We start from the raw sequence: 24,807 nt of genomic DNA on the forward strand, positions 1-24,807 counted from the left end.
GCTTCTCCAAGTCTCTTTGAGACTGGATGCATTCTGGTGTGAGGTGTAGAGGTTCCATTTATTGTCCTGTATCTTTCATGGCTCTGTTTCCAAAACACAGTGTAGGTGGAGTTGAAGGATCCCAGGAGTAGATTTGAGAGGCTGTAGATAAAGTGGTTTCTGTCACAAGATCATGTAGCAAGCAGTCCCTGAAGTGTTTTTACATGGTCTTTTGGTGGTTTTAAGGTTTGGCCTGGTAGCTGATAGCCAGGATTCTCTACTTCATCTACATGATGACCTAAAATTTTCAAATTAGAAAATGCTGTAGGTTTGTCAAATGTACCCATTGTTGTAGAAGGCTGGTGACACTTTGCTCCTAAGGTGGTCTGCAAGAAAGATGTTAATAGGGGATTTTGGAGAATCCCCAGAGAACTTCCTTTAGCGAAGTGGCAAGAATTGTTTGAGTATAGAACTTTTAATAAATTAATGATTGTGATTCGAGTTTGTTTTCAGACCATCTGGTTATATATCTCAGGAGAGTAAAATTGAAGACTGAACAAAATCGACTCTTTGGTCAGAAAGGTAGAGTTACCAGTTAAGCTTCTTGATGAAGGTTTGTGTCTTAGTTGAGACAACTTTGTGGTATGTTAATATCTATTCTGGGGATGAGGAAAAAGACTAGAAAATTTACGGTTATTTGTATATCTAATAAGCAGTGGAGTCGGGTTTTAAACACCCATCTTTACCTGTCAAAAGTCATTGACACTTAGGCTTGGGGGCACTGGGTAAAATACCATTTTACCCAGTCACTTAGGCTGCTTTCAGTTTTACTGTTGCTGAAATATTAGGCTGTACGTGTTTAATTCTTACTCAAAAGGTTATCTTCCAGAATGGAAACAGTCATAGATGTCTTAAAGTAGTTAGGTACAGAAGGTTGATTTTAGAACAAAAGTTCCAGAACTTTAAAAAGCCATTATTGGGATTCTTTATCAATATTCATTCAGAATAATGAAATGCTGAGCTATGGACTGTGCTAGAAGTTCTACCATGTGGTCTGGTTTAATTTTTTGGCCAGTCCTCTAGATGTGGGTATTAAACCTATTTTGTAGCTCAGTTATAAAGTAACTGGCCAAGGACATTTCTTGGTACTGTTGTTTTTACTTCTGTTCATTGGTCGTCTTTTGTGTTGCCAAAAACTTATATGATGAGCTTGAATGGTTCATTTTCCTTCCTGGAAAGTATTCACTGATTGACTAACTTCGGACTGTAAAAAGTCTCAGACTCACCAGTTACCTGCTTTAGGACCCTGAGTGCTTAAAGTGGAGGAGAATATATCTCCTAAAGCAAGAAGCTCTGAATAGGGTGGCCTGCACTGCTGCCTTTGGCATGTCGTCTAGCTACCTGGCTTCCCAAGTTGAGTGCTTAACAGCATGAGATACCAGTGTCCAGAAGCAAAGAGGAGGACTCTTGGTTTATTTTGAGAATAATGAAAGCTGGCCATGTTGGCACACACCCATAAATCTTGGCAAGTCAGGAGACTGAGGCAGGAGGATCTCAAAGTTCAAGGCCAGCCTGGAAAACACCAGATCTTGTCTGATAAATAGGGCTGGAGATGTAGTTCAATGGTACAGTGCCTCTGGGTTCAGTTCCCAGCACTGGGAAGGAAAAAAAAGAATCTTTGCCAGAAAACTTCACAGCCTGTTTTCATCAGTTATTCAGCCTGCCTACTAGTATTAACAAGGAAAGGAATCACAGAACCTGTTTGTTGAGACCAGTCAGGATCATGCGCATTAAATAGGGGCAAGGTAGATGATCGTGGAAGAACCGTGAGGTGACAAACTTACCCAAATTTTGTGTCTAAGTCTGACCTCATGTGACTTTGTTGCAGCATTTAGCACTATTGTGCATAACCTCCCTCTGACGGAGAATACACACACCATAAACGTCACCATTCTAAAGTACAATTCAGTGGATTTTAGTGTATTCACCATGTTGGGACAACAGTCTGCCGTCTGTAGGACATTTTCACCATCCCCTGAAAAAGCCTTATAATTAATTCCCTATTCCCTCCTCCCCAACCCTAGCCAGTCACTAATCTCTGTGTCTATTGATTTGCCTGTCCTGGGCATTTGTTCTAAATGGAATCATCTTTTTTTTTTTTAAAGTTTCACTTGGTATAATGTTTTCAAGGTCCATCTGTCCACCTTGTGGCATGAAATTCATTGGTTGTCTGTTGGGTGGATAAGCCACATCTTGTTTACTCATCAGTGGATGGACCGGACCTTTTGACTTGTGAATATCATGTACGAGTTCTGTGAAGGTCTTCAGTTCCTTTGTGCACCTACCCAGGGGTGGGACTGCTGGCTCGGTGGTAGTCGGCTTTGAGAAACTGCCAGATTGTCAGTAGTTGCACCGTTCACGTTTCCACCAGCAGTTCACGAGGGTTTCAGTTTCTTCGCATCTTCGGCACCACTGTCCCCTTTTCTTTCTGGTAGGCATCCTAGTGGGTGTGAAGTGGTATTTCTTTTGTGATTGTGATTTGCATTTCCCTAGTGACGAGGATGTTGAGCATTGTTTCATATTTGTTGGCCATTTGTGTATCTTTCTAAAAAATGTATTGAGCTCTTTTTCCCATCTTTAAATTGGTTTGTGTTTTTATTGTGGAAGTGTAACAATTTACATATTCTGGAAATTACATCTTTACATGGTTTGTAAATATCTCCATTCTGTGGGTTGTTGGGTTGTTTTCATTTTACTTGAACAAAAGTATTTATTGGGGGGCCCTACTGGGGATTGAACCAGGGGTGCTGCCACTGAGCTATACTCCTGGCCTTTTTTTAAGAGATAGGGTCTCGCTAAGTTGTAAAGCTGGCCTCAAACTTCTGATCCTCCTCCCTCATCCTTCCTAGTAGCTGGGATTACAGGCACATGTCACTAAACAGCATTTTGAGGTTTTCGAGGTTGTTTTTCCACTGCTAGGGATCAAACCTAGGACCACGTGCATGCTAGGCAAGAGCTCTACCTCTGAGCTGCAACCCAGGGTGAAGTAGGAGTCCAGACCTTCTGATTTTAAACTTATAGACTGCTTTGGGCCTTCCAGCTTGCAAGACATCCTTCCTTCAATCCCTTTGGAATCCCCTCTTTGAGTTTTTCCCTGTGAGATCATTCAGTGATGCACATTTTCATCTCTTACCCCATCTCTCTATTTCACCAACCTCCTATGCAGTCTTACCCAGACAAATCCCAGGCACCCCAACTTCAGTATGACCAAAATGCAACTCACTTTGCTCTTCACATTACCTCTCTGCTTTCCTTAGATCTGGTAGAAGCATGACCACTAAGGCTGGGATGTAAAGCCAATCACCACCCATTCCATTGCTTAAGAACTCTTGAAAGTAGAAAAAAGCCAGTCGTGGTTGTGCAAGCATGTAATCCCAGTGAAGCTGAGGCCTGAAGCTCCCAAGTTAAAGGCTGGCTTCAGCAACTTCCTGAGACTCTGTCTCCAAAAAGGACTGGAGATGTAGCACAGTGGTAGAGCATCCCCACATTCAGTCCCCAGTACCACAGGGGAGAAAATCTGAAAGTGACCCCAAATTGTTCTACTTCATTCATAGCACATTTCTACTGAGTGTACAAGTCATGGTGACTTGACTAAAAATTTAGGGGTATTCTTGTCATGGGAAATTTGAAATATTTGCCAAAGTAGAATGTAATGATCCCCTGTGTACGCATCATGTGACTCCAGCAGTTAGCAACTGGAGCCAGTCTTGTTTAACTTAAACTACTACTGTCCCCACTAGCATAACCTAGAATAGATTTGTAAATATTTCAGTATATATCTAAAGAATGTGGACTTCTAACATCACAATACCATTATACCAAAAATAATTAACATTGATTCCTTAATAATATTAAATACCTAAGTTCTGAAATTTCTAATTGTTTTTTTGAATTGGGATCCAGACATTGTGATTAGTTTGCAAATCTCTTCAAACTCGGCACCTGGGTTCCCTCTACATCTGTTTCCCACAATGTGGATTTTTCTGATTATGTCCCCATGGTGTCATCTCTAACAGGTTTCTGTGTTCTTTGTATATCATTTCATTAGGAATGAATTTACAGATAAGGTTGGATTCAGATTTTGTAACAAACTTCATAGTTTGTGCTTTCATCATAACTGGTCTCTGTGCTACAGCATTGAAGCTCAATGCCTGAATCCATTTAGTCACTAAGGGTTGTAAAATGGTGATATTACAATTCTGGAATAACTCTATAAAAAAACTTTTCACTTCTCTGTTCTTTGATTACCCAGTCATGATTACAGGTCGTGCTGGAAAAAGGATAAATGCCCAAATCTTATGCCAGCCAGTTTTGCTCACTTTCAAAATGAGTTGGTTTATTCACACTCGAAACGTGACTTAGTAGGTGGACATTAAGTATATTTAGTGCCATGATTATTATATATTCCATGGCCCAAGGTGGAACACTTGCCTACCATGTTCAGGGCCCTGGGTTTGATAGCACTGCCAAAAAGTAAAAATAAAAAATGAAAAACATTTTGTGTTTCAGTGATTCATTGCTATTGTTACACTAACAACCTTGCTTCCTCTTAGTGGTGAAGGACATTGCAAGACCAAAAACTAGCTGAGTGGTGGCACACACACCTGTAGTCCTAGCCATCTTGAAGGCTAAGGCAGGAAGCTTGAAAGTTTGAGGCCAGTCTGGGCAACTCAGACCTGTCTCAATTAAAGGGTTGGGAACGTGTGGTATAGCACATCGGTATCAATCCCCAGCACAGCAAGAACAAAAAGCCCTAGAATGCCTGTTGGCTCCATGTTGGTCATTGTTTATAGGCTGCTTCGGTGCCCTGGCTTCCTTGGCCAGCCATCCTTCCCGCATCTGCCACAAAAAAAAAAGATACTCAAAGAAGTTGTGTCTATCCTGTGTTCGTCACCTCCATCCCTTTGCATTTAATTACTTAAGACCTAATCTTCCGTTTTTAAAAACGCAAGCAGGTATTTATATTCCCTCTCATAAAGATGGTATACTAAATATTTCTCCTTATTCATTTAAAGTACACTCTGGAAAAGCCATTTGTGCCACATAACCTGTAGCCCCAGCTACTTGGAAGACTGAAGCGGGAATTGCAAGTTCGAGAGCAACCTGAGCCACAGGCATAAAAAGGGTAGGGTAGCTGGGCATCGTGGGGCAGGTCTATAATCCCAGAGCTCAGGAGGGCTGCAAGTTCAAAGCTAGCCTCAGCAACTTAAGCCCTAAGCAACTTAGCAAGACCTTGTTTAAAAAAAAAAAAAAATGACGGGCTGTGCTTTCAAGCCCTGACTTTAAAAAAAAAAAAAGGGCTGGGGCTGCAGCTTATCTCCTGGTAGGTAGATGAATGGGTGAAAATTGTGGACATAACAGATCCCAGTCTTTTTGAGAGGTACCAGGAGTTGAATTCAGGGGCACTCAACCACTGAGTCACAGCCCCAGCCCTATTTTGTGTTTTATTTAGAGACCATCTAGCTGAGGTGCTTAGCGCCTTGCTTTTGTCATCCTTCTGCCTCAGCCTCCTGAGCTGCTGGGATTACAGGCATGTACCACCATGTCTGGCTTTTTTTTTTTTTTTTTTTGGTGGTGGGTTGGGGTTGGGCTTCTCAATATGTTGCCCCAGCTGGTCTCAAATGATCCTCCTGCTGCTTCAGCCTTCTGAGTAGCTGAGGCTACAGGTGTGTGACTGCTTGACTCTGCAGACTTTTGCGGTGTTATGTGTTATGTAATACTGCATGCTACATAATATGCTACATAACCACCTAGCAGGGTAGAGAACCATAACTTGTTTTTGTTTTTTTCATAAATTGAAAATGCTTCCTTAATGTTCTCCAACCCTTTGACACATAATAATGATTAACTCCAGAGAGATCTCTTTCTGTAAGGCTCCACTGATGGGTAAATGGGACACTCTTTTTCCCTTGTCCCATTAGTGAACTTCTGGGTGCACACAGTGCCCACTCCAGGGATAACCAAGCAAAAGCACCCATGATGCCAAGTCCTGGAAGAGCAAAACCATCTCTGACACTTTCCTAAACCAAGACATGACCAGGTTCAGGTCCTTTCTCTCTGCAGTCCTTTTTTTATACAGCATATAATGATGGTCATGTTAGGCCTCAATTCCATCAAATTGTGATGTTAAATTTACATGTATTTTAAGCTTGGGAAGTGTTTTTGTTTGTTTTAATACAGTACTGGAGATTGAACCTAGGGGTGCTCTAGCCTGGGCTACATTCCCAGCCCTTTTTGTTTTTTGAGACAGGGTCTTGTTAAGGAAGCTTGTTATGCAAGCTGACCTCAAACTTGTGATCCTCCTGCTTCAGCCTCCCAAATTGCAGGATTACAGGCACGTGCTACCCAGCTCAATCTCCAGATACTTAACATTTATTCTTTTTATCAGACAGTCTGTTACTTGTAGCTGAAAGTAGTCTTAACCAAAGCATTGGATTTTTTCAGTAATCCTCAAACCAACCTGAGGAAATGGAAATTAAACCAGTGCACTTCACAGGTGAAGAATATGGTCTTGGAGAGGTGGGCGGCCTTCTGAGGTCGCACATGTTGTCATGGCCCAGCCAGAAGTCCAGGCCCATCTAGCTCCAGAGCCCACTCTATAAACTGTGACCCTGTTCTTCAGATGGACGCAGATAGCATTTGTACAAATGAATGTAAACTCTGAACCTGGACTGGAAATTGAAGCATTACTGGCTGAGAGAAAAATACTTCTTTTATCGCCCACCAAAATGCAGGCTAGAAAATGTTTTTCTGAGTTATTCAAAGACCTTGTCGTTCTTCAGGGGTGAGATACTGGAGGTAGGATGGAACTGAGAGGCTAACCTTCCTCTTAAAGAGGTCTTAAGCTACACGCCTGAAAGATAGTGACCACCCCACTCCTGCCCCAGCACTGGATAGAACTGAGGATATCTCACATACTAAGCAAAGGTCTTGCTAAGTTCCTGAGGCTGGCCTTGAATTTGCCATCGTCCTGCCTAGGATTGAACCCAGGAGTGCTTAACCAGCTTATTTTGAGGCAGGGTTTTACTAAATTACTAAGACTGGCTTTGAACTTGCAGTCCTCCTGCCTCAACCTTCTGAGCTGCTGGGATTGCAGGTATGCACCACTGTGCCCAGCTCCCAGCCTTTTTTTTTTTTATTTTTGAGACAGGGTGTCACTAAGTTGCTGAGGCTGGCCTCAAACTTGAGGTCCTCCTGCCTTAGCCTCCTGAGTTACTGGTGTTTTACAGGTGGGGGCCACTGTGCCTGCCCCAGCCTGATGACTTAAAACCAGAAAGACCCAAGGATTTTCTGCCACTCTTTCATGATGTATCCATCCTGAACCCTCATTATAAATCTGGTTCTTGTCTAAACGTTTTCTCCCATTGAATTCAGACAATTATCTAGTACCATCATTTCACCATTTTGCAGGTGGGACAGTTGAGGCACCAGGAGAGTTAGTTAAGTAATGCCCAAAGCCTCAGGTATACTCAGCCTGTCTTGAACTTGGGCAGTCTGAACTGGAAGCTGCACAGAAACTACCCCACTCTTATTCCCAGCACACATTTTTGGCTACGCTCATGGCAGAGTGGAGGCCAGAATCCACACTTGCCTTCCTCATTAATCTAGGCCTCCAGGCTGTATTCTGTGTGCCCCAACTATTTAAGGAGCCAGCTGCCATCCCACCACCCATCATGTCCCATTTCCTACCACTGAACTTTTGGAAGGGACCCCACCTTGGGATAGGGGTCCCAATGACTGGCTCTTCCTGATCCTACCAGACAGAACACTGGCCCAGGGGACCCCGGAAAACATCTCTTACTTCTCCTCCAAGGCTGGAGGATTTACCCGAACACAGACTACTTCTTGGAATATTTTTTCTTGTGAGAAATGCTTTGCGTGGACGACACACACAATCTCATTTTACCGTCGCACGTTGACAGAAAAGAATGCTGAAACCCAGAAAGCTGAAGCAATGTGCTCGGGGTGTTTGGCTAAACTCCTAACCACTGTGCCACAAGCAGTGCCTTAAATGTCACAGGCTTTAGTATGACTCCCACAGCTCTGGCGCTTCCTCAGGGGTTCCCAGCACAGCCCCAAACAGCCCGGACATTCCCACGGCCTATAGCTGTTCTGTGCCACCGCAGGACACTCCAGGCACAGGGGCAAAGACCTCTCAGCCCCAAACCCTGAAGCAGCCTTGTTGGCTACTCTGGGGCTGGGCCGAAATGGCCCTGTGCTGTCAGACTTACTCTAAGGAGGGCCAGCCCAGGGCTGGGCACTTCTCCAGAGCTCGGTGGACGGAGGAGAGCAAAGAGCTGGATGGAGAGTTGACAACTTGTTACTTGCTCCCACTTCCTATCCTGCAGTCTGACTTTGCAACAATAGCCCTGTAGTCCTTGTGGAACTGCGGTGGGGCATTTTCTTTATATATATATATTTTAGTTGTGGATGGACCTTTATTTATTTATATGCGGTGCTGAGAATCTAACCCAGTGCCTCACACATGCTAGGCAAGCGCTCTACCACTGAGCCACAACCCAGCCCGAGGGTGGGACATTTTCTTTTCCTTCTAAACATAAAAGTACTACCTGATCACTGTAAAAACATTTTGTTTCTGGTCTGGTGATCAAGCCCAGGACCTCAAGCATGTTCAGCAAATACTCTACCACCAAGTCACACCCCAGCCCATAAAATGTTTTTTAAAAACAATTTGTGGGGGCTGGGGCTGTAGCTCAGTGGCAGAGCTCTTGCTTAGCATGTGTGAGGCACTGGGTTCAATCCTTAACACCACAAAAAAAAATAAAGGCATTCTTTCCATCTACAATTACAAAAAATAAAACAATTTATGGGACACAGACATCCAGAGCAAAAGTGAAAAGCCCTTTCCTCTCTCCTAACCCACTCTCCTCCCAGAGGCAGCTACTGCCAATTTGGTGAAGCCCATCCCAATCTTTTTTTCTGTATATTCACAAACACAGAGGCATCTTCTGTGGCCCCTTTGCTTCTTGAGATGTAACTGAAGCTGAGATTGGCACAAACCTCCATCTCCACGAATTATAAGAAGTCCAAAGTCCCTCAAGATTTGAGTCCCAAAAGATTGTTACAGGTCCAAGTCAAGTTGCTCCCCTCAACAGGACAATCAAAAGACACAAGGTGTGGAGGCAAGGATGGAGACTTTATTTGAAAGTTTGGTCAAAAAGATGGACAACTTTTGTCCAAAGTCCATCTTGCTGAGAGGTTGATTTAGGAGTGGTTTATGTAGGTGGTTGATGGGCGTTCCCAGCCTGGTGGGCACCTCTTCACATTGAGTGTGTCAGACGTTGCACATCTGATCCTTAACTCCAGATGCTTTTCAGCTCCACAAATCTAAAGAACAAAAATTATGAGGAGTCCAGCACAGTGGTGTACACCTGTGATCCCAACTGATTGGGAGGCTAAGGCAGGAGGATCATAAATTCAAAGTCAGTGTGGCAATGTAGCAACACTCTGCCTCAAAAAAAGGGCTGGGAGTGTAACTCAATGGTAGAATGCCTCTGGGTTCAATCCTCAATAACACAAAAATATTCACCTGTTTATTTTTACTTTAACATGGATCTTAGATTGATTGTGTGAGTGTGCGAGAGAGATTGGTCTTGAATTTGCAATCCTCTTGCCTCAGCCTCCCAAGTCACTGGGATTACAGGCATGCACCACTACGCCTGGCTAAGAGACGTATTTTAAAGACACAAATCTGTGCTTTTCAAGTCGGAGTTGTCTTGCCTAAAGTTCTATCTTAGCCCCATGATTGTTTCCTTGTGGCTTTTTCAGTCTATGATTATTAATCTGCTTACTGGTTTAGATAAGAATGGAAACTTTGAAAATTATGGCTGATTGAACATTTACATATAATTTTACTCCTTCCCAAAACCTCACTAAAACTACAACAAAGCAATTTTGTTTAAGGCATAAACCCACTAAGATCAGGAGGATGAGGGAGAGACAACAGCATGGCACTTGGAAGCTGGAAAACAGATGGTTGTTTCTAACCACATGCAAACTCAGGCAAACTGTACCCTACCAAGGCATGGGGGCACATGCCTATAATCTCAGTAACTCTGGAGGCTGAGGCAGGAGAATCGTTAAGTTCAAGGCCAGCCTCAGCAATTTAGCAAGACCTTGTCTCGAAATAGAAAATAAAAAGGGTGCCTGACATGATGGCACATACCTGTAATCCTGGAAGCTTGGGAGACTGAGGCAGGAGGATTGCAAGTTTGAGGCCATCCTCAGAAACTAAGTGGGGCCCTAAGCCATTTGGTGAGACCCCATCTCAAAAATTAAAAAGGATCGGAGATGTAGCTCAGTGGTAAAGTGCCCCAGGTGTTCAATCCCCAGTACCCCCCCCCAAAAAAAAGGAAGGACGGAAGAGAAAGAAAGAAATCATACCCTAAATTGGAATGAGAAGAAAACCAGTCCAGGTTACAGGCTCCCCAAGAGGCCCAGGACATCCTTCAATGGAGATACAGAGATATAAAATAAGGGAGAAGAGTGGGAAGTTGCTTAAGGATTAAGATGGTGCTTGCTTGAGGATTAAGATAGTTCGGTCCTGGGCTCGCTCCTCTGATCCTCTATAGAGGGGTGGAAAGGATCTCCGGAGCGGGGAGACAGGAACAGCTGGGAGCGGGGTGGTGATGTGGATGCTGGGCACCCCATGATTCCCAAGGAAGCTCCCAGGCAGTCGGCAGGTGTGGCCCTGCTGTCCAGGCAGGAGATCAGGATGTTTTCTCAAAGCAAACCTCACCAGACCAAGAGGCAGGATCCACTGCTGTCTTCAGAGACAGTACTACATCCATGATGCAGCAACAGCATGCTGTTTCCAAACGAGAACAGTCCAACACCACAAAGAACCCTGGAATTTAAAAATTCACTGGAAGGGGTGGAAGAGAAATTTGAAAATTCCCAGAAAGTACAAAGGATGGAAACGTGGAGGGGAAAGATGATCAGGAGTGTGTACAGAAAGAGAAGGCACAGAAAACAGGAGTGAGCAATTAGCAACTAAAGAGGACTTAAAATCAGCACACTACAGAGATGCAGCCACAACAATGTTCATAGCTGCTCAATTCACAATAGCCAGACTGTGGAACCAACCTAGATGCCCTTCGATTGATGAATGGATAAAGGAACTGTGACATATATATATGTCACAGTATATATATATATATATATAATGGAATATATATATATATATAATGGAATATTACTCAGCCATAAAAAATAAAATTATGGCATTTGCAGGCAAATGGATGAAATTGGAGAATATCATGCTAAGTGAGATAAGCCAATCTCAAAAAACTATGTGTGATGATGACACATAATGGGGGGGTGGGAGGGGGGCAAGAATGGAGGAAGGAGGGACAGTATAGAGGGATAAGAGGGGTGGGAGGGGTTGGGGAAGAAAAAAAAAAACAATGAATCAAAAACTATTACCCTAGGTAAATGTATGATTACAAAAACAGTATGCCTCTACTTCATGTACAAACAGAGAAACAAGATGTATCCCATTTGTTTACAATAAAAATGAATTAAAAAAAAAAACGAAAGAGGGGCTGGGGCTGGGGCTCAGTAGTAGAGCGCTTGCCTAGCATGTGTGAGGCACTGGGTTCAATTCTCAGCACTACTTAAAAATAAGTGAATAAAATAAAGGCCTATCAACATCTAAAAAAAAATTAAAATTCCCAGAACTATCTGAGAGCTGTGGCACACATCTTTGATCCTAGTTACTCAGGAGGCTGAGGCAGGAGGATTGCAAGTTTGAGGCCAGTCTAAGCGGCTTAGCAAGACATTTTTAGCAAACATTTTTCAAATGGGCTGAGGATGTGGCTCAGTGGTAAAGTGCCCCTGGGTTCAATCCCCAGTACCCCCCCCCAAAAAAAAAGTCATTTCCTATACCCTCTCTCCCAAGAGACCATTGGTGTAGGTGCATCACTGAAAGGATGGAATAGATCTAGAAAAAGCAACTCCAAGGAAATCCAGCAGAAGAGAGGTGAGAGGAAATCTCTAGGACGAAGGAGATTCCAGGAACAGAGGTGGACTCACCAGAGGCTTCAGAGCCTCAGCCTCAGCTGCCTGCCCTTGCCAGCGCTCTGTGAGCACCGAGAGGCTCAAGGATGTGGGTGGGTAGAAGCCATGTGGCAATAAGGAGCGTTCCTTAGGCTCCTTAGGTCGAGACTGAGACTGCTAAAGAAAGGGTCCTGATCTCCCAGGGGCCTGAAACTGCAGTGATTTTCTGCTGTATTCTTCTGCGCTACCAGGGATGGAAGCTGGGCAAGTTCTCCAGCAGCCCTATTGCTTTCTTTTCTTGAGCTAAATAAATTTCACTTCACTCTGTATTTTTTAAAGACCTCCCAGATTGTATAAACTTTAGACTCTACAAAATCTAGATATTTCCTTGCCCAGTTTGATAGCTGTTCACTGGGTGTAAAGGGTGAGCTCTCCAGACTACAGCAGAACAGAGGGGGCCGAGAAAAGGGCTCCAGGTGACCTGGTAGACGCTGACCAGGAGTCATGGAGATGTGCCTCCCAGACCCCTAGCAGGGTCTGGGAGGCACATCCCAGCCTCCAGGTGTCAGTGCCTTTGGGTTGGCTTCAGACACTGAAAGCCACCTGGTCTGAGATCACGTCCTTCTACAGGGCAGCCCCATCTGAGCCAGCAAGCTGGAAAGGCGGGACCACTTCAGCTCTGCGTGAGAAGGGACTCTGGGGGCCAGACCTGCACCGCAGCTCCACTTCCGCCCCCTTTCTTTCACGGGTGTTGATTCTTAAAAACATCTCTGCTTCCAGAGAGACCCACCTGAGGGACCTGATTTGCCTGAACACCTTGAGGAGAAATTTAGACAACTGGCAGAGAGTGGAATACATGAAAATTAAGCAAGTAACAAGGACACTTCTGAACTCTGGGGAAAACCGAAAATTCTACAGGAAAGGGAAAGCTTCCATATAACAATGTAAACAACAAATAACGATCTCGCCAAAACTATTCTGGCAGTCTGCGAGATGAGGATCACGCGTGTGGCGGACGGGGATGGGGAAGAGTTAAGCTGTCTTCCTAGCAGAAAATCAGATTTTGTCTAAAACTGAAGCACCAAAAGTGGCAAACCAAGCACAGTTGTTTAGTGCTATGGAGATAAATACAAAATACATCAGCTTAAAGAGCTGACAGTGCCTCCAGGAAGTAGAAATGGGGACCTGCCTTCTGCCTTCATAGGAAGCATTATGATACCTGTTGTCTTGCCGGGCACACCGGCGCTCACCTATAATGCCAGCAATTTGGGAAGCTGAGGTAGGAGGATCGAAAGTTCAAGGCTAACCTCAACAAGTGAGGTCCTAAGCAACTCTGCAGGACTCTACCTCAAAATTAAGAGCTGGGGATGTGGCTCAGGAGTTAAGTGCTCCTGGGTTCAATCCCTGGTACAAAAAAGCAAAAACAGAAACAATTTATAGTCTCTTTAAGGCACGTGCTTGCACAACTTTGCTTAAAAACATCACAAGCTTCCCAATGGCAGGGTCTTTTAGACTTGTCACTCTCAAATTCCCCACACTCTACATGGAGCAGAGGCTCATGAAGTATGTCATTCAAGTATATGAGTAACGGCCCTTGGTCGCTCCCCACATGGCACAGCATTAGCATCACGGTCCTGTGATGCCTTGGGGAGCCGTGGAGTCCGGCCTGAGCCAACTCCCCTCTTCCCAGGCTCTTCCTCATGCTTCTTTCAGGTTCGAACATTAGAAAGTTCCCTCCTGCCTCAGAAGCTTCACGCTGTTCTTTCCACCTAGAATGCTCTTCCCTGCCATGAACTAGTTGCCTCCCATAAATCAGCCAGATTTCAGATCAAATGTCACTTGCTCCAGGAAGTTTCCCGATTCTCCTTCACACTCTGAGGAGACCATGGTAGACTGATCCCAAGGGGCCTTATGGGACATGTAAACGTAGTTGCTCTTTATCTGGGAGAAAATGGGGAACCACTAAAGTAGGCAAGGATCAGCGGTACCAGCAAGCACCCTCACGTGGGACAGAAAATCAGTGACCTCAACTTGCCACTTTTGGTGTTCTAGGGACCTCCAGGAACTCCTTATGGTAGTGTTTTCCAAAACCAGAGCATGACAACCTGGGAGTCTTAGGATGATTTTAGTGATATATGATCAGAGTTTTTAATAGTAATGTATTTATTTGTTGGTATTTAAAAAGATAAAGTATATTAAACCCATGATTTTGTGGCTATTACTGCTTTATGAAGTTAACACTTGGTTGACTTAAATTCAGGAACCTCCTGTTCAAGCCAAATTCACCAAGGACCCTAAAATTTTCTAATTTTTGTTTGTTTGTTTGTTCTGGGGAAAACTCAGGATTTCTCACATGCCAGACAAGTGCTCTACCAATGACCTACACCCCCAGCTCCTCACATCTTTGTGTTTGTGTGTGTGTGTGTGTGTGTGTGTGTAAACTCCCCTGCTAGAATAAAATCCCAGTTGAGTTGGGGTTGTAGCTCAGTAATAGAGTGCTTGCTTAGTATGTGCAAGGCCATGGGGTTTTATCCCCAGCACCTGTGGAGTGGGGAGTCCCAGTTGAATATCTCCTCAGGACATTGGTACAGTAGCTAAAAGCAAAGGCTTAGAAACTCACCCCTGAGCTAGCTGATGTGTGGCTTTGGACAAGTTATTTAACCTCTGAATTTCGATTTCCTTATGTTAGATGGGAATAACGGTGTCCACTCTTAAAAGGATTATGAGACTGCAACTGCAATATCATCATGTATACAAATGATTGTGCCTAGCATACAATTGCCGGCCCCTGCCCTGTACCAGAAATTGAACCCAGGGCTTTAGCACTGAGCTAAGTCCTTATCCCTTTTTTTTTTTTTTTTTTTTTTTTTTTTTTTTTTTTTTGGTGCTGGGGATCGAGTCCTTATCCCTTTTTGAGACAGATCTTGCTGAATTGCCCAGATTGGTCTTGAATTTATGATCTTCCTGCGTCAGCCTCCCAAGTGGCTGCGATCACAGGTGTGACAAACTGCGCCCAGACCGATCAACCCATTATTAGTCATAAATTTTACCATTATTTTCATATCATAGCGCTTTTTATTTTTCATTTTTGTCTCCTTTCGACAATGATGCCTTATACACAGCAGGCGTTTAGAAAAGCTCATTGGTTATTGGAGGCCTTGCTGCTTTGGGGACAGATCATCACCATCCACTAAGGTTATTCAGTGAGGATGAAAACGGATGCTGAGTGTCCACAACCCAGTCCTCTCGTGGTTCTGAACAGGATTCACAGCGGCCAAAAGCAGGCACCGTGCTTGCCCAGACGTCGCCATGGCAACCTCAAACCCATCCTTGGGACCGCCTTGGGAGGAAGGCGGGGTCTCCCAAGCGGATCCCCGAGATCGGGCGCGTGCAACCGTAACGTCCAACCCGGAGAAGTCTCCGGATGTCAAGCATGCGCTGCGCCATCGGGCCACCAGGTGGCGGCGCAGAGCCGCGTTCTGCGCCCTACCTGGGAGGTGCGGAGGAGGCAGCGCCCACAGGTTGGGCCTCCTGGGTCCTGTTCCCCGCCCCTTCCAGGACAGGTCACCGCAGCCGCAGGGCCCAATACTGGACGTTCCCTAGGGCCCACCTCGAACCTCTCGCGGGGCCCTGTGATGTCGGCCTGAGGTCGCACCGTTCTCTCCTCTCTTGACTCGCCCTCCACCCACTACGGCCTCTCCTGGGGCCACCTCGCCCGCCCGTCCTGCGCTGAGCACCCTGCGGGCATCAGGCCAGCCTTCCAACCCGGGTCGGGCCTGCTTGGACTCGGTTTCGACCCAGAGCAGTAGCTTTCTGAGCTTAGGCCGGCATCGCGTTTGGCTCCTACCACCGCCGGCCTGGGAGGAAGGAGGTGGGGTGGGCTCGCGATCTGCGGCCCTGGCTCTCCCGACCTTGGGTCCTCTCCACCTCGGGTGAGGACAGACGCCTCTGCTTCCGCTCCCTCGGCCCGCCAGGGCTCGGAGCTCCCCAAGACTCAGCTACCGTACCTCACCCCTTGGAGCCAGGGATGTGTGGCCCAGGGGTTGCCTGCACGACCCCAAAGGCTGCACGGAGCACGCGCGCGCACGTGCCGGGGCGGGGCAAAGCGGGGCGGGCCCTCGGTGGGCGGGGCCGGCGGCTGGGATTCCCGCTGGCCAGGAGGGTGGTGAGCCGCGCGGGGTGACGGGAGCCGGAGCCGTGCGGAAGCCCGGCGCGGGAGTCGCCGCACGTGGCGGGCGGGGCGGGCGTCCGTGAGCGGTGTGAGGGGGCGCGGGGTTGGCCCGGCCCCGGGGTTGCGCCGGGATCTGGGGCCCAAGTGCGAGACGCGCCCATGGGGGAAGGGGAGGAGGAGGTAGGAACCCCGCCCGCTTTCCGGACTGGGTTCTCGGAACCAGCCAGGAAATCCTGGGTCTCAATCTGGGGGCTGGATCTGAGGCCTTGGTTTTACAGAGACGGGCTGTTGGGCCCCCAGTGTGTCGTCGCACTCGTTTCCTCTGCATTCCAGGAGCTGCCCAGGCTTGTCCCCCAAGTGTTTGAGGGTCTAGCGGCTCCCTCCCTCCACACCATGCCGAGTGGGCCCCGCTCTGAGAACCCGGCGGAGCAGAAAGGTCCCTCAGCTCTTCCATCTTCAGTTCAACAAGATGTGGGCCTCGAGGGAAACCACTGGGGCCACCGGCCCTGAGGCCAGCGGCTGCATGTAGACAGATCTCCAGGCCCAGCATCTTGGTTCTCTTTGTGATCTCCTACCGGGAGGGTTAAAGAACAACTTCATCTGGCTCCCTCCTCTTGTAGTCTTTGGCAAAGAGGACACAAGTGGGCATGGGAGGCAGTTTTAGGGCTGAAGATGGTGTGTGGCTCTTAACCCCTTCTTCCCAATCCAGTAGTCAGGAGACTGCAAACTGCGGAGATGGTACTGAGGTGCAGGGTACCTGGTGGAATCCTTTTCTTAAAACTTTGTCTTTTTATTTGAGTTTTGCAGTATTGGGAATCCAACCCAGGAACATGCTACCTCTGATCTACAGTTCCTGCCTCCCCCCCCCCCCCCCCCCCCCCCTTTTGGCTGTACTGGGATTGAACCCAGTGCCACTGAGCTAGAACTACATCCCAGCCCTTGATATTTTAATACAGTTTCTCCCTAAATTGCCCAAGCTGGACTCCAACTTGATATCCTTCTACCTCAGCCTCTCAAATAGCTGGGATTATAGGCATGTGCCACTGCACCTTGCCTTAGAATCCTATTCTTTCTGCCATGATCTGTTCAGCCCTCAGGCTTGGATACACCAGGAAATCATTCCTACCTGCTTTCCCTGAAAAAAAAGAAAAAGAAAAGAAAGAAAGGAAAAAAAAAAAAAATGCAAAGGTAGTTTAAGTGTCTTATTTTTAAAAATTAGACTCATAAAATATAGATTAAAAAATGAACTGGGTGTAGTGGTACACACCTATAATTCCAGGGACAAGGCTGAAACAGGAGGATTACAAATTCCAGGCCAGCCTTAGCAATTTAGAGAGGTCCTAAGCAATTTAGTGAGACCCTATCACAAAATAAGAATAAAAAGGGGATGTAACAGTACCAATAAACAAATCAAAACAAAACAAAAACCCCCTCATCTTCGTTTTCATGGCTGACACAGCCAATGTTGAGCTGTGTGTTTTTATTTATATATTTAGATATGCATGTATTATTTTGCAAATTGCTATTTTCATTTAGTGTATACTGTATTTGTGTCACTAGAATCATTATAAGAAACACGCCTTACTTTTTTTTGAACCCAGTGAAGCTTTACCACTGAACTCCATCCCCAGACCTGTTTTTTTGTTTTGTTTTGTTTTGAGAAGGAACTCACTAAATTGCTGAGGCTGGCCTGGAACTTATGATCCTTGTGAGTGACTGGGATTACAGGTGTGTGCCTCGCTACCTCATTAGTTTAAGAGTTAATAATATTCCTGCTGCATGTAGTGGTGCAAGCCTGTAATCTCAGTGACTTGAAGTCTGAGGCATGAAGATCACATGTTTAAAGCCAGCCTCAGCAATTTAATAAGATCCTGTCTCAAAATAAAAAAGAAAATGATCTGGGGATGTGGTTCAGTGGTTAAGGGCCCCTGGGTTCAATTCCCATACCAAAAAAAAGTTAATATTCCAGAATATGGATACCCATAATTTATTTACTCCCCCACTGAGAAGCATTTAGTTTATACCTATGTGTATAATAATCTTTATGCTCTTTTGTTTTAAATTACAAATATGTGTTGTAAAAATTTTTTTTCTTAAATATTAATAGAGCTAAAAAAATTAATTGATAAAGTCAAAGTTCACCATATCCCTACCAGTGGGAGGTAACTCCTTTATCTTGTCAGCTACACACCATGAAGTGCTTACTGTGAGCCAGATATCACACTAAGCAATTCAAGAAATGGAAGTCTGAGGTTTGAAGAAACAGCTCTCCAGTGAGTCTTGCCCAAGGTCACACAGCTAGAAAGAATGGTACAGCCAGGAACTGGGCCCAACTTTATCTGGTTCCAAGCTCTCCTGGCCTTACTGTTAACATTCCAGTAGGTTTCCTTCCAACCTTCTTTCCTATACAACAGGACAAAAATATTTACATATAAATATTCATGGTTTTTTTCTCCTCCAGATTTAGTTCTAAGGAGTCTAAGAGGGCAGAGGGAAAGGGACAGACCCAAGTGGAATCCTGACAGCAGCTGGAGGAACGGCCTGCGGTCCCACTCAGGGAAGCTGCTCTGAGAAGTGAGCTGGCAGGCTGGGCAGGAATTTGGAGACTAGAAAGCAAAGGGGCTGAGCCACTCGGAAAGCTTGGGAGACCCGAGAATTTTGAAAGGACATCTGTGAGGTGTCCCTTTGTAAGCCCCTGCAGCAACCTTTAATAAAGCCTTTATTTTTCCCCTTTATTCTTTAGCAGTGCCTGGGTAGTGTAGGTCCTTAGGCCAGAGTTTTGCCTCCTATCAGAGCTTTTCTGAGTTAGATGGGTTTCAAGGAGGGAGGAAAGGATGAGCTTTATTAAGGTTAGTATAAATTTTGCATGTTTTTTCCTTTTATGAAAATAGAACAGTCTCTTGGCCCCTGGTCATTCTGTACCCGCCCCCCTCTTAGAATGACCCGCTTTCCCCTGCTGTTCCTTACTTCCTTCGTCTCCCCGCCAAACACTGGGTTTTTTCCAGTCTCTCTTCATAGTCAAATCAGAATAGATGACCAACCTCCCTACTGGAACAATGGTAAGCCACGTTAAGTGAGAGGGGGTTTTTTAGTTATAGACGACACAGTGTCTTTATTTTATTTATGTGGTGCTGAGGATCGAACCCAGTGCTCCACACATGCAAGCCAAGTGCTCTATCACTGAGCCACATCCCCAGCCCAAGTGAGTTTTTGCGTAGAGTTTTTGATCATAAGAAACTGTGCTGGAATAATAAGTGTTGGTGTGGATGTGAGGAAGAAGGCACATTCCTACATTGCTGGTGGAGTTGCAAATTGGTGCAGCCACTCTGGAAAGCAGTATGGAGATTCCTCAGAAAACTTGGAATGGACCCACCATTTAACCCAGCTGTCCCACTCCTTGGTTTATACTTAAAGGACTTAAAATCAGCATACTTCAGTGATGCAGCCACATCAATGTTCATAGCTACTCAATCCACAATAGCTAGATTGTGGAACCAACTTAGATGCCCTTCAATTGATGAATGGATAAAGAAACTGGTATATATACACAATGGAATATTATTCAGCCATAAAGAATAAAATTATGGAACTTGCTGGTAAATGGATGGAGTTGGAGAATATCATGCTAAGTGAAATAAGCCAAGCCCAAAAAAACCAAAGGCTGAATGTTTTCTCTGATAAGTGGATGATGATACATAATGCGAGGAGTGGCAGGGGGTGGAGGGGGAGCAAAAGAAGAATGGAGAAACTTTGGATGGTGTAGAGGAAAATGGGGCAGGAGAGGGGTGGGGGAAGGAGAAAGATAGTAGACTGAGACAGACAGTATCACCCTATGTATATGTATGGTTACATGAATGGTGTGAATCTACATTGTATACAACCATAGAAATAAAAAGTTGTACCCCATTTGTGTACAATGAATCAAAGTGCAGTCTGTAAAAATAATAAATAATAAAAAAAAAACTGTGCTGGTTTGTTGGTTTTATAAATCTTTTTTCTTTTTTTTTTTTTTTTTTTTTTTTTTTTGGCAGTACTGGGGATTGAACCCAGGACCTCATATGTGCTAGTCAAGTGTCCTACCACTGAGCTGCATCCCTCTGTCTTGGTTTAATAATCTCTTTGCTGGGATGATTCCTGTTTCCCTCTTTGTTTTGGCTGCTAACAAGCTCAGAATTTTTGTTTCTTGATCTGTATTTTCTCTCTCCCATTTTTCTTAATTATTTACTTTTAGCCTTAAACATCTTTTTATTATAGAAAATTTCAAGCATATATAAAATAGAATGTAACAGTTGTTTACCTAACACCTTCAGTTATCATCAACATTTTGCCAATCTTGTTTTATCTACTTACTTTTCCTCTCTGAAGGTATTACAAAGCAAACCCCAGACATCATTTCACCTGAATTATTTTAGTGTTTATCCTAACAGGGCTTTTCAAACATAACCCCAATGCTATTTTCACACCTTAACAAAATAATAAAAATTTCCTAATATTGCTTAAAACCTAGTTCATATTCAAATATCTTTAATAGCTAGTTCCTTCATTAGAATTCAAATAAGGTCCACACATTCCATTTGGTTAATGTATCTAGTAACTTTTAATGTCTTTGTCTTTTTTCATGCTTTTATCTTTTTAAATTTTTTTCCAGGGCTGGGAATTGAACCCAGTGCCTTGTATGTGATGGGCAAGTACTCTACCACTGAGCTACATCCCCTGACCCATCCAGATCATTTTTTTCTGTTAAAGTTTCTACAGCCTAGAAGATTTGGCTGGTTACTTCCTGGTGGTATAGTTGAACTTGTTCTTCTGTCCTTTATGTTTCCAGTAAACTGAAAGTTAGATCTAGAGACTTGATTAGATTCAGGTTTAATATTTTTGGCAAGAATACCTTATTGGTGGTGTGTACTTATTATTACATAATATTTGCAGGCACATAATGTCTAGCTAAATCACTTTTACTGGTTGATTAGTGGGTTTAATGCTTTAATGCTTTCTCTCTTTTGGCAGTACTGGGGATTGAAGTCAGGGGCCCTTTACCACTGACCTAAATCCCCAATCCTTTTTTTTTTTAATTTTTGTTTTACTGGGGATGAAACCCAGAGGCCCTCTACTACTGAGTTATAGCCCGAGCACCCCTTTTTTTTTCAGTTGTGGATGGGCATAATACATTTATTTGTTTATCTTTATGTGGTGCTGAGGATAGAACCCAGCGCCTCACAGGTGCCAGGCAAAGCGCTCTACCACTGAGACAACCCCCAGACCCTGCCCTTTTTTGTTGTTGTTGTTGTTAATTCTTTTGTAGTTGTAGATGGACAGAATGACTTCATTTTATTTGTTTATTTTTATGTGGTGCTAAGAATTGAGCCCAGTGCCTCACACGTGCCAGGCAAAACACTCTGCCAGTGAGCTACAACCCCAGCGCTCCACTGTCCTTTGTGAGACAGGGTCTCGCTAAGTTGCTGAGGCTGCCCTCCAACTTGGAATCCTGCCTCACCCTCTCAAGTAGCTGGGATTACAGGCATGCACCCCCACACCCAGACTTAATGCTCTCTTCATTATAATATTCCTCATTACCTTTCTACCTGCTGGTTTTAGCATCCAATAATGAACCATTATTTTATCAGGTATTGCGAAATGATGATTTGTCTAAATTTATCATTCTCTTTGCATTCATTAACTGGAATTCTTCCATAAATAACTTTTCCTCATTATTTTTTTCTCTTGAAATACAGTTTATACAAGGAAGACAGAATAAAATGCTTGATTCCTCTTGTGTGTGTGTGTGTGTGTTTTTCCTTTGCAGTGCTAGAGATCAATCACAGGGCTTCATGCATGCTAGGGAAGCACTCTGTCATGGAGACAAATCCCCAACCCTTCCTACGTGTTTTTATAATTTGCCCCTGTAATTTATTTCTTTGTGGAGGGCTGGGGATGTAGCTCAGTGGAAGAGTGCTTGCCTAGCATGTCTGAGACCTTGGGTTCGATCCCCAGTGTGTGGGGGAGAGGACCTTATAATTTATGTCTTCCTGGAAAGAAAAGTATATAAAAATAAAAAGGCAAAGCAGTGGGATGAAGCACAGGCCTTGGAGTTAAAGAAAACTGTCCTCTCACTTTTTACTGTGTGACCTGGGCAATCCTTCTGAACCTGTTTCCTTAATTGCAAAATGGGATTACTGATCCCCAATTTCTCTAGACCTATAGAATTGTATCCAGGCCTACATCAGGTAATTTCTTTTCTTCTTCTTCTTTTTTTTTTTTTTTTTTTAATTTTTTTTTAGTTGTAAATGGACCTTTATTTTATTTTGTTTGTTTGTTTTTGGTACCAGGGACTGAACTCAGGGGCACTCGACCACTGAGCCACATCCCCAGCCCTATTTTGTACTTTATTTAGAGACAGGGCCTCACTGAGTTGCTTAGCACCTCACTTTTGCTGAGACTGGCTTCAAACTCGAGATCCTCCTGCCTCAGCCACCTGAGCTGCTGGGATTATTCATTTTATTTATTTATATGTGGCGCTGAGAATCAAACCCAGTGCCTCACACAAGATAGGCAAGCGCTCAACCACTGAGCCATAACCCCAGCCCCCAAGTAATTTCTTATACAGGAAGTAAAAATGTATTAATTGTGAAATTATAGAGAATAAAAATAAACACAAAGAAGAGGATAGACGTGTTGTGAAAAGCATCTCGTTCATGCCTGGCATATGGTAGCTATTTTTTGCAATCTCTGCTTGGCTCTCAGGTTGCCCAGTCTCAGAGGAAAAGAGGAAATTTAGCCAGGGATGACTCCAGCCTCAGCCCAAGAAAATCCTGGCAGGAGTGATAGGGGCTGCCCCAGGAAGGGAAGAGGAGGTAGATTTCTCTGGTCTGTCATGAGCTAGCGAACTGAAGTTAGACAGACCTGCTGCGAGATCCTGGGGAAGTCACATAACCTCCTTGCACCACCGTCCCTGTAGCACAGGTGGTCAGTGCTGACTTGCCAGGATTGTTGGCGGGCCCACGTGGCTGTGGGGGGCATGGATATGCCAGCAAGCGCCAGCCTTCAGGAGGTGCTCAGGAAATAGGAGTTAGCTTAGATCGGGGCTGGGAAACTCCCTTTCTGAGCTCCCATCACATTCAAGGTCACTCAATTGTCTCCTGTCACAGAGGGGCTGTGCAAGCCCTGGCTTGGAGCCCAGCTTTGTCACAAAGCTGCTGCTGATTTGTCAAGCCTCTTCCTCTCTGGGGCTTGGGTTCCTCCATTTGTGAAGTGGACAGATTAAAGCTCCAAATTCAGATGTCCACAGGAGCAGGCAAATGAGTAAGTGAAATGGGTGAGGAGTTAACGCAGTGGGGCATGGTGCAGACTGGGGCAGCCATCTAAGAGAGACGCCGCTCTGCTCCTGACGATCGCTCCCAAGTAGAAATGGGGGCCCAGGTGCCCACCATATTTTTTCTTTTTAGGGGGTTCTGGGGATCAAACCACAGGCCTTCTGAATGCTAGGCAAGCACTCTATGTACACCCCAGCCTCCAGATGGCCCTTTTTAAATTTTCTTTTTCTTTTTCTTTTTTTTTTTGCAGTGCTGGGGATCAAACCCAGGGCCCTGTGCCTGCAAGGCAAGCACTTTACCAACTGAGCTAGCTCCCCAGCACCCCTCTCTTTTTCTTAATAAATTTTTAAAAAAATATTTCTTAATTGTCGATGGACCCTCATTTTATTTATATGTGGTGCTGAGAATCAAACCCAGTATCTCACACATGCTAGGCAAGCAATCTACCACTGAGCCACAACCCCAGTTATCTTTTATTTTGAGACAGGGTCTTGCTAAATTACTGAGGCTGGTCTCAAACTTGCAGTCGTCCTCCTGCTTCAGCCTCCAGAATTGCTGGGATTACAGGTATTCGCCACCAAGTCCAGCTCATTAAAGTAATTTTTTTTTTTTTTTTTTGGCAGTACTGGGGATTGAACTCAGGGCCTTGTGCTTGCAAGGCAAGCACTCTACCAGCTGAGCTATCTCCTCAACCCTAAAGTAATATTTTTTGAAAAACCAAACGTAATGACCAAAAATGTATGATGAACATATCGACATTTTTTTTTCTTTCTTTTTAAAATAAATTTTGGTATTAGGGATTAAACCTAGCTGTGCTTTACCACTGAGCCACATCTCCAGCCCTTTTTATATTTTTATTTTGAGACAAGTTCTAACTTAGGGCCTTGCTAATTTGCTGAGGCTGGTCTCAAACTTTCGATCCTGGGCCTCAGCCTCCCAAGTCACTGGGATTACAGGTATGTGCTCCATGCCTGAACAAAGATGCCAACATTTTAAATAAAGGCAGAATCTGACCAGACACTTGTGTAACTTGGCCTCACTCACCTCACCCTAACCCCAGCCCTTTTCAATCTTGTCTCGCTGTAAAGTTTAAAATGAGATGATACTACATGTCAAACCTTAGAATAGTGCCTGGCACCAAGTGGACACTCAGTGAAACAGTAAAGATAACTGTCATGGAGAAGGTGATGTGGGTGTCCGTGGGTCCTATTTTGTCTTCAGACCAATTGCATACCTAGTATATGTGACACAGGTGGATCATATTTGAAC

This window comes from Sciurus vulgaris, assembly GCF_902686455.1.
Source record: "Sciurus vulgaris genome assembly, chromosome: 1".
NCBI classification, from domain to species: domain Eukaryota; kingdom Metazoa; phylum Chordata; class Mammalia; order Rodentia; family Sciuridae; genus Sciurus; species Sciurus vulgaris.